We start from the raw sequence: 10,250 nt of genomic DNA on the forward strand, positions 1-10,250 counted from the left end.
CTAAGCTTGCTTATCTCAGTCATTTCAAGCAGGTTTCTAATGAGCCATTGACCAGCACTCCTAAAAAACCCCTCAAAGAGCACGTCCTGCTATCAATAACTCATTAAACAAACATTCACTGAGCACCTACCATGTACCAGGTTGTGTGTTAGATGCTGGGGCTACAGAGATGTGGAGTCAAAGCCTGTTTTGAAGTATGGTTTAAGTGGGAGAAGATCAACAGGCAAGAGTTCAAAGGTCTGTCAAGGGGATTCTTGGAAGACCTCTCAGAAGGGCCAGGAGCATGCCAGTTTGCAGCTGGGGTGTTTGAAAGTACCCAATAGATAACTCTCGCCAACCTGAAATGTGAATAACTTACAAAGATAAAACAAAGAAGTTGGCAGGTAGAGAGAAGAATGTTAACTTCACCCTTGATAGAGCTGATACTGGAGAATGTAGTGGCTCAGTTGGTAAAGAATCTGCCTGCAATGCAAGAGACCTGGGTTCGATCCCTGGGTTGGGAAGATCCCTGGCAGAAGGAAATGGCAACCCACTCCAATACTCTTGCCTGGAGCATTTCATGGATAGACGAGGACAGGCTGCAGTCCATGGAACTGCAGAGTCAGGACACAACTGTGTGACTTTCATTTTTTTTCACTTTCGTATTCCAACAAGGGAGCTTCCCAGTCAGAATTAGACTGATCCACCCACCCAGCAACCAGGGACAGAGCCTGCCCCTGGAGCACTGGAAGGCAACGGTTGCTCACTGGGGCAGCTTGTACTCAGAAAGTTAGGGTTTAGACAATACATGCCCACATATTGTCTGCATGGTGTAAACGGTGTGGTGTAAATGTGTAAACGTGTATAAATGAACTTTAATCCTTAAAGTTAATCCTTAGATTAATTAATCCTTAGATTAATCCTTAGAGGTGGTTAGTTAGCATTTGAACCCACATTCCAGAGAAGTTTAAGCACTACAAATGTCATTGTCTAAATCCATACCCAGAGGATGTTAATAAGTATGTTAGAGATAGTTCATCATTGCCAAAATGACTGGTATTTGATATGTTTGTGTGTATATATATATATATATATTGCAAGCTACAAAGATTATACTGGCCTAACGGTTCTCACAGAAGTAAGGGAGCTCTCTGGGGTCTCTTCTATGAGAGAGTCATTCATGAAGGCTTCACCCTAATGACCTAATCACCTCCCAAAGGTCCCACTTCTTACTACCGTCACCTTGGGAATAGGTTTCAATACACAAATTTTGAGGGGGACATAGTAGGGACAGAGGATTGTAGGGTCATCTCTAATTTCAACAGGTGAGTACAATTCACAGAGAAGCATTCAATCTATAAATATTTGTTGGGCCATTAATATATAAATAGCAAATATATAGTAGTAACACTAGGTGGTAGATGGTATTTCCAAAGATAACCACCACCATTTTCCAAGGGTAAAATTCTTTTCTGTATGCTATGTTTATAGTGCCCAGAAACCAGGGGCCCTGAAATATGTTTCTTATGTGCAGTAGATGATTAACTTCTGTATACACATTGCCTTTGAGAAGGGAATGGCAACCCACTCCAAGATTCTTGTCTGGAGAATCCCATAAGCACAATGCCTGGCATGTGGTCGTTTCTCAGTAAATACCTACTGAATAAATGGATAAATCTAGAAGAAGCATAATACCCCTCTGTGTTAGCTAGCCATTGCTGCATAGCAAATTGCCCCAAACATTAGCATCTTAAAACAATGATCATTTCTTATCCCAGTTTCTGTGAGGGAAAAGTCAGGAAGCAGCGTGACTGGGTGGTTCTGGCTCAAGCTCTCTCACAAGGTTGCAGTCGAGGTGTCAGCTAAGACTAGTCATTCAAAGCTTGTGAGGCAAGAAGACCCCCTTCCAAAAATACTCACGAGGTTGTTGGCCAGAGTTGCCAGTTCTTTGTCATGTTGGCTTCCTCATAGGACTGCTCACCCGGGGCAGCCGGCGTGCTCCGGAGCAGATGATGATGATGATGCAAAAGAAAGGCCACATTGCCCTTTATGACCAAGTCTCCACTCACCATCACTTGGGCCTTATTCTGTTCATTAGAACCAAGGCACTAAGTTCAGCCACCACTTCAGGGGAAAGGATTACAAAATATCAGAGGATCACTGGGGACCATCGTGGAGGGCTACCTACCACACCTTGTGAATTATTAACTGACTGCAAACAGCAGCCTCCAAATGCTCAGACAAGTGTGTTCTTTGCCATGAAAGTGGTTATAGATTGTTTATCAACCTCTCTCTCCTAGTTTGGCAAACATGGTAACACTACTACCTCTTTGCTTTTCAAATGCAAAGGGCACTTCAGCAGGTAAATGGACAGTGATAACAACTACTTTTGCACTGCAAAGATTCCAGGTAGGTTCAGACTAATCGCTTTGAGCAAGTTTTGGTCCCCATCTTTATTTAAATTAAAAAAAAATTTTTTTGACTGCACAGCATGTGGAGTTCCCTGACCAGGGATTGAACCCACATCCCCTGTGCTGGAAGCACAGAGTCTTAACCACTGGACTGCCAGGGAAGTCCTATCTTTGAAGCACAAGATTGTTGTTTGACTAGAATGGAAGTTCAGTTTGTATTTCTCAAGCCCATCTTCACCAATTCAGCAAAGCTAGGTACCAGTTTGAGCATTAAAAAGAAAAACTACTAATTCTGATAGTCCATTTTATTTAAACTCTCGGTCTAAGATGACCTGTAAAAACGAGCGAAGTATTAGGTTGCTGCAAAGGTAATTGTGGTTTCAGACCACGAATTTTAAATCATTATAACTAGACTCAAACACATCTTTATGAATCAAAATAGAACCATTATAATCAACACATTTTTGCCAATGAGAAATAAGTTTGTTTATTTCTCAAGCATACAAATCTGTGCTTTGCGAAAACAGAAATCTAGACCAATGGAACAAGACAGAAGGCAAGAATATACAGTGGGGCAAAGACAACCTCTTCAATAAGTGGTTCTGGGAAAACTGGACAGCTCCATGTAAAAGAATGAAATTAGAACACTTCTTAACACCATATACAAAGATAAACTCTAAATGGATTAAAGATCTAAATGTAAGACCAGAGACTATAAAACTCTTAGAGGAAAACATAGGCAGAACACTCGATATCATAAATCAAAGCAAGATTCTCTATGACCCACCTCCTAGAGTAATGGAAATAAAAACAAAAGTAAACAAGTGGGACCCGATTAAACTGAAAAGCTTTTGCACAGCAAAGAAAACTATAAGAAAGGTGAAAAGACAACCCTCAGGATGGGAGAAAATAATAGCAAATGAAACAACTGACAAAGGATTAATTTCCAAAACATACAAGCAGCTCATACAACTCAATACCAGAGAAACAACCCAGTTAAAAAGGGGGGAAAAGACATAAACAGACATTTCTCCAAAGACATACAGATGGCTAAGAAAGACATGAAAAGATACTCAGTATCGCTCATTATTAGAGAAATGCAAATCAAAACTACAATGAATACACCATGGAATATTACTCAGCCGTTAAAAAGAATTCATTTAAATCAGTTCTAATGAGATGGATGAAACTGGAGCCCATTATACAGAGTGAGGTGAGCCAGAAAGATAAAGAACATTACAGTATACTAACAGATATATACGGAATTTAGAAAGATGGTAACGATGGCTCTATATGCAGGGCAGAAGAAGAGACGCAGAAGTACAGAACAGACTTTTGAACTCTGTGGGAGAAGGGGAGGGTGGGATGTTTCGAAAGAACAGCATGTATATTATATGTGGTGAAACAGACCACCAGCCCAGGTGGGAGGCATGAGTCAAGTGCTCGGACCTGTTGGGCTGGGAAGATCCAGAGGAATCGGGTGGAGAGGGAGGTGGGATGGGAGACCGGGATGGGGAATTTGTGTAACTCTATGGCTGATTCATATCAATGTATGACAAAACCCACTGAAAAATAAAAATTAAAAAATAAATAAATAAAACAAAATAATAAACAACAACAACAACAACAAAAAACTACAATGAAGTATCACATCACACCAGTCAGAATGGCCCTTGTCACAATGTCTACAAACAGGAGAGGGTGTGGATAAACACTTGCACTGTTGGTGGGAATGTAAATTCATACAGTCACTAGGAAGATGGTATGGAGATTTCTTTAAAAACTAGGAATAAAACCACCATATAACCCAGCAATCCCACTCCTAGGCATATACCCTGAGGAAACCAAAGTTGAAAAAGGCACAGGTACCCCAATATTCACTGCAGCTCTATTTACAATAACTAGAACATGGAAGCAACACAGATGTCCATCGACAGATGAATGGATGAAGTTGTGGTACATATACACAAGGGAATATTTCTCAGCCATAAAAAGGAACACATTTGCGTCAGTTCCAATGAGGTGAATGAATCTAGAGCCTATTATACAGAGTGAAGTAAGCCAGAAAGAGAAAGACAAATATCGTATACTAACACATATATATGGAATCTAGAAAGATGGTACCAAAAAATTTATCTGCAGGGCAGCAATGGAGATACAGACACAGAGAACAGACTTATGGACACGGGGAGAAGGCAGGAGAGGGTGAGATGAATGGAGAGAGTAAAATGGAATCTTACATTACCATATGCAAAATAGATAGCCAAGGCAAATTTGCTGTATATCTCAGGGATCTCAAACAGGGTCTCTGTACCAACCTAGAGGGGTGGGATGGGGAGGGAGATGAGAGGGAGGTTCAAGAGGGAGGGGACATATGTATACTTAAGGCTGATTCATGTTGAGGTTTGACAGAAATCAACAAAATTCTGTAAAGCAATTATCCTTCAATTAAAAAATAAATTTTAAAAATAAATGAGTAATTTTTAAAAAATTTGTAATTCAGGATTTGATTAAATTCTTGGAAATCATTTTCTGCCTCCTGCTGGTTGTGGAACCATCTCCCCCACAAAAAGGTGTCAAGACGCTTGAAGAAGTGGTGGGCGATTGGCAAGAGGGCAGGTAAATATGTTGGATGAGGCAAAACTTTTGCACCAACGTAATATCACTATTATCAGGAATTTCTGATGGAACGTGATTGGTGTTTGCCGAAGAACAAAATATGGATTTGCTTCAGGGAAGGGGGAAAAGTTTTTTTTTTTCTCTCTTGGGTCTAAAAAACACACACATTCTCACACACACAAAAATCAAAGTAAGGAAAATTAAATGCTTTTTATTAATGAACTTGCCACACAGAGATTTTGGGTGAGTTAGTCAAAGGCAAAAGTGGTCTCAGGTGAATATTTTCTAGTGGGTAAACATACATGGCCATTTGGTGGGATAGAGATAGGGGTCTTTTCTCTATTTTTAGCCCATTACGTCTGCAGCCTCAGCCAGTGCCTGCACAACTGTGTTCAGTGGAAAGTCTCTTTGTGCCGAATCCAAAGCTTCAGAAGAAGCAATTAAATGTTCCTGAGCAGTAAACATGGAAAAGTGGAAAAGCAACTTTCTTCTTACAGATCATTTGAATAAAACTTGGTGTCAAAGATGACTGAAGAGAAACTTTCCCGATGATGCTGTGGGTGTGAACATTTTCATAGAGATTTTCCCTAAAAGCGGTTTTGCACACTAGCTGCCAAACCTGGCCCAGATGTTTCACATCAGTCTTCTGAGATGGTATCTTCACTGAGGTCAGCAGAAACTCTAGCTGAATGTCCTTAAATCCTATACCTCCAAGAACAAATGCAACTTAGGCTTTAGGAATTTTGTAGCACCTTGGCCAGTTCTGTGTGGCTGGTAAGCTTAGCTGCCAAAAAAATGCTTTTAAATCATTTGTATGTAACAATTAGATTAAAACTTATCCTTTGAAGTCTGCTTCCAGTTGGCATTTTGGATATCACTTAAATTGAATCTCTGCTTTTGTGCTCATATGCTGGGCCATGTGGCCAATTAAGCTTTTTTTTTAAAAAAACAAATTTCATTTTAGTATTGTTAAAACAGTAATAATAAAAAATGAGACTACAAGTATGCAGTGCCAAGTTAATCCAAATAGCAATTCTGATTTAGAATTGATAATGTGTAAGATCCTAATGGTAACTAGCTATTATAAACATATGTTCCGTGTCAAGACAAGCTCTCAGCTACAGAATTCTGAAAATCCTAAAACTCCATCTCCTAAGGTATCAGCAAAGAGGAAAGGGATTTTTAATCTGAGAGCAGAGTAGCAACTGAGTTGCTTGTTACCAGGGGAGGAATTTGAGTCGTCACAGCAGGAAGGTTAGAGAAGGACAGCGTGTTACACAGGGTTCTATGGCTTCAGAGAACACTAACTAGTCTAAACTGTATTTTTCAAACTTTTTTCCCCCAGTCCTAAAATTCACCCAGGAGAAAGAGGCTGGTTTAACTGCAAGGAAGAGAAACTTGATCAGCCTGGAGGGCTGCTCCTAGTCGGAGACGTCGAATGGCATCGTGCTGATGACCTCCCCATTCTCATCGAGCATGCTGGTGTAGGCCCAGCGGCGGTTGCGGCGGCACGTGGGCCCGCACTTGGTGGAGTTACACTTGGGGCACGGGTAGAAGCAACCCAGGCAATCTTCATCGAGGCAATCACACAGGTCAGCCTGATTGACGAGGAGCCTGCCCTTTCCATCATACTTCTTGGCTTCGCGCTTTGGAGGAGAAACCTCACTCTTCTTTGACATTGGCTCATTCTTCTGCTGCTGCCTTATTCCAGGATTAAAGTTGGCGATCTGAGGCCCGGGGTTTCGAAATGTCAAACATTTTAACTGCCGGTCCAGCTGTTTCATTTTCTTCTCCTCCATCTCACTGGCTCTCTCAGGAGAACGTTGACGTGCAGGTCTCTCTCGCACAGAACTGCTTTTTTCTGCTTGTTCACTCATTTCTGCTCACCTGGGGACACAAACAAAGTCAGCAACCATTTGTGGTGGCTCATTCAACCATGAGGACGCTGGATCTGGTAAACGTCTTTTCAGAATGGGCCTGTTAAGTTTTCACTTCAAACCTGGGTTAAGTGGATAGGAGCAAGTTTATCAACACCAACAAATCTTTGGACAAAAGTGCTTTTACCAGATAGTTTTTCCTCCTTTATTTCACCATCTCTTTTTTCTATCACATGTTTAAATAACCATTCATGTTTGCAGAGACTAGTACTTCTCAAACATTAATGTGCATATGAATCATGAAACTTCTTGTTAAAAACTAGATTATGATTCAGTTAGGACTGGGGTGGGGCCAGAGAGTCTATCTTTCTAATGTATGCCCAGATTGTACTGATACTGCTAATTCCAAACCTACTTTGAGTCTCAAGGGCCTAGACCTAAACCAATAGCGATCAGGGGCAAAAACTGCTTTGCTTTAACAGAAATCCAGTTATTCTTCTTAGGTGAGTGGCCCTAGGATAGAAAAACAACAGTTTTTTATGTAAAGATTCTCCTCCTCTCTGCAATGCTCCCCCCCCCAACACCCCCACACAAGGCAAACTCTTGACTTTTCCTCCCGCTAAATTGGTTTGAACAAAGAAAACACAGTTTGGACCACTTCAGATCAATAAACATATTCCCTGTTTCTAATGACTGTAGTAAGTAATGGAAATCGGATGGTCATTTTAGCAATTGCCTTTTCTCTTTAAAACGTCAGCACATTAGCTGTGGTTTATTTCGTTTGAAGTGACCTCCACTTCTCAGGAAACACTCTACAAGCTACTTTAAGGTAATTAATCATATTGAATTAGTGATTGGTTTTTAAAAGGCTTTCTAAAGTCAGTACATTCCCAAGGACTCTCAGTGTCATTTCACCTCTCTCCATGTCTCATTGTCTCCATGGGTATGTCTCGTCCCTCACCACTCCCCCCATCCCTCTGTTTCTCTCCTAATTGGCCCACATCCTACAGACTCCACAAAGCTTCCCAAACTACTAATAATTTAGAGTAGAGAGGCAGAGGACGCCAATTTCTTTAAGGATGGTCTGCCTAGCTTCAAGAAGCAAACTTGCTAAAAGTGAGAGAGACAGAGGATGGGGCATCAGCTGTGAGAAGATCACCATACTAGAGAAAAATTCCCTTTGCTTCTCACTGGAGAGTTTCAGGCAATTCCAGAGGACTGGCCACACTCTGTTTGATACATGCTACTAATTTCACACAACAGGTTCCCTTTTAGGTCTTCCTTGTCACTTGAACAATGTAGTGTCTACAGAGAGGGAAAAGCAAATGATTCCTCTAAGTCTCTCTCTTCAATTGGATTTGTTTGCCAGGATCTTGTTGACTAAATACCCAGGACAGAAATAATACAGTTTCATAATTTCTATCTAAGTTACTCCAATGTCTTGGCAAGTCTAGAACATTTAGTTTTTTCATTACTCTTATTCTTTGAGTTCTAATTTCATGGTTAACTACTTATCTTACTTTTTTGGGGGGAAAAAGGGGGGCAGCAGCTAACTTTGTGCTACATTACCCTAGGCAGAGGAGCCTCAGGCATCACACTGCCAGGGATCAGACACTAGCACTGTCTTCACCACTATCTGACTTTAACTTAAGATGACTTCAGTTGCTTCACCTCATTTTCCTCATCTGAACGTGGGGATAATAAAAGTACCTTCTCTATGGGTATGCCCTAAATTAGGTGCAGTGAGAGCTTCAAAGATGATATAAGACCAGGTTTCTGCCCGCAAAGGTTTGGCAATCTCCACTGGAGAGACCAATTATCTGTAGCTCACTGCAAGGACAGGGAAAGGTGCTCCAGTTCAGATTCAGAGAACCCTATGGGGGGTGGGGTTCATAATAATCAAATATCAATAGAGGCATCCCTATTTAGAACTAACCTTGATATCATTTTTCTGCGCCACCCCCCTCCCCCGAGTTTAGTGAGGTGCTCAGTCACTCAGTTCTGTCCAAGTGTTTGCAACCGCATGAAGTACAGCCCTTCAGGCTCCTCTGTCCATTTTCCAGGCAAGAATATTGGAGTGGGTTGCCAGTCCCTCTCCAGAACTAAGTTTTACATCTTAAAGAATTCTGGTTCATTCCCATAATGGGAAACAAAAAGTGAGTGTGTGCATTTGCAAATCTGCCACCATAATTCAGTCTAAAACCACTATTTTTTTTTTCATTCATTCAACAAATATTGATGAAGAGAGTATATCATATACCCTAGGAATTGTGCCCTATTTATTGCAGTAACAATTGCACACACAAGTCCAGAGTCCTTCAAGCAGTGGCCTTTACAAGACTGAATAAATTGGGGTAAAAATCTTTCACTCTTCAATTAAGCAAAATATCTGTGTAGGCCAATTTTAAGGCACAGTATTTGTTTTAGAAACAGGCATCAAGACTCTGGTAGAGAAACTCAAAGGTTAGTTATGAATACCTGTGAACCAAACACAAAACTGATTCTCAATACCTTTACAGTAAAAGCAGAGTTTGTTGCCTGTCTGAATGTTCCAATGTTGTTCCACTGATATTCCTTTTATTTTTAGAGTATTAACAGTTAGTAAAAGAAAATAGAATCAGATTACAATGAGACCTTTTACTGCAGGAGCACTGTAATAACCCAATTTGCTGGATACTGCAAGTAAAATCAGCAGGCAACTGAACAGATGTGGCCATTTTATGTTCAGCTATAGCACACTCAACCTTTGACAGGAGATGTGTTTGTGAACCAGAAATGGTAGCTTAAACCCCAGGGCCTCTTAAACCCTTGACCTCTCTCAAACATGTTGGGAGGATATATTCAGGCAAACAGTTTAGGGAAATTCAAAATAGAAATAAATGCTTGGTGAATGTATTTGGACCCTTGACATTCCAACCCTGTTGGTCAGGAAAGATCTTGGTATTTTCACAGGGAACTCTTTTTTCTGTTAAAATCACTTTGAAGGTAACATTACTTTTTTCTTGTCACTCAACAATTTATTTACTTGTCATAAAATACAGTGAAAAAACTCTGAGCCCAACCACATAAAAGTCTTAAATGCATGAGCTCTATCATTATCTTTCTTACCATAGTTCTGTTAGTCCTTAAATTTCATGGTGTTGAAAATATCCTTTTTGTGTTTTTTTTCTGGATTGTTCTCCCTCTGAGCAATGGTTACTAGAATCTTTGAGATTGACATGGATTTGCTAATTGGATTAAAGGCGAGATAATGGAAGACTTTTTTTCCCAACTATCTGGGTGATATTCTTAATCTGGAAAACAGATGTTTCAACATCTTTTTGCATCTTTCTGTTCATGATTACAGTAAGGTTTCAGAATATTC

The 10,250-nt window shown here is 40.4% G+C and overlaps 1 pseudogene; it reads right to left on the minus strand.

Annotated features, from left to right (window-relative positions):
- Positions 1-6,217: 6,217 nt before the first annotated feature.
- On the minus strand, positions 6,218-8,500 carry LOC136153741 (ARL14 effector protein-like pseudogene; annotated as a pseudogene).
- Positions 8,501-10,250: the final 1,750 nt, after the last annotated feature.

Source organism: Muntiacus reevesi, chromosome X (genome assembly GCF_963930625.1).
Source record: "Muntiacus reevesi chromosome X, mMunRee1.1, whole genome shotgun sequence".
Taxonomy (NCBI): domain Eukaryota; kingdom Metazoa; phylum Chordata; class Mammalia; order Artiodactyla; family Cervidae; genus Muntiacus; species Muntiacus reevesi.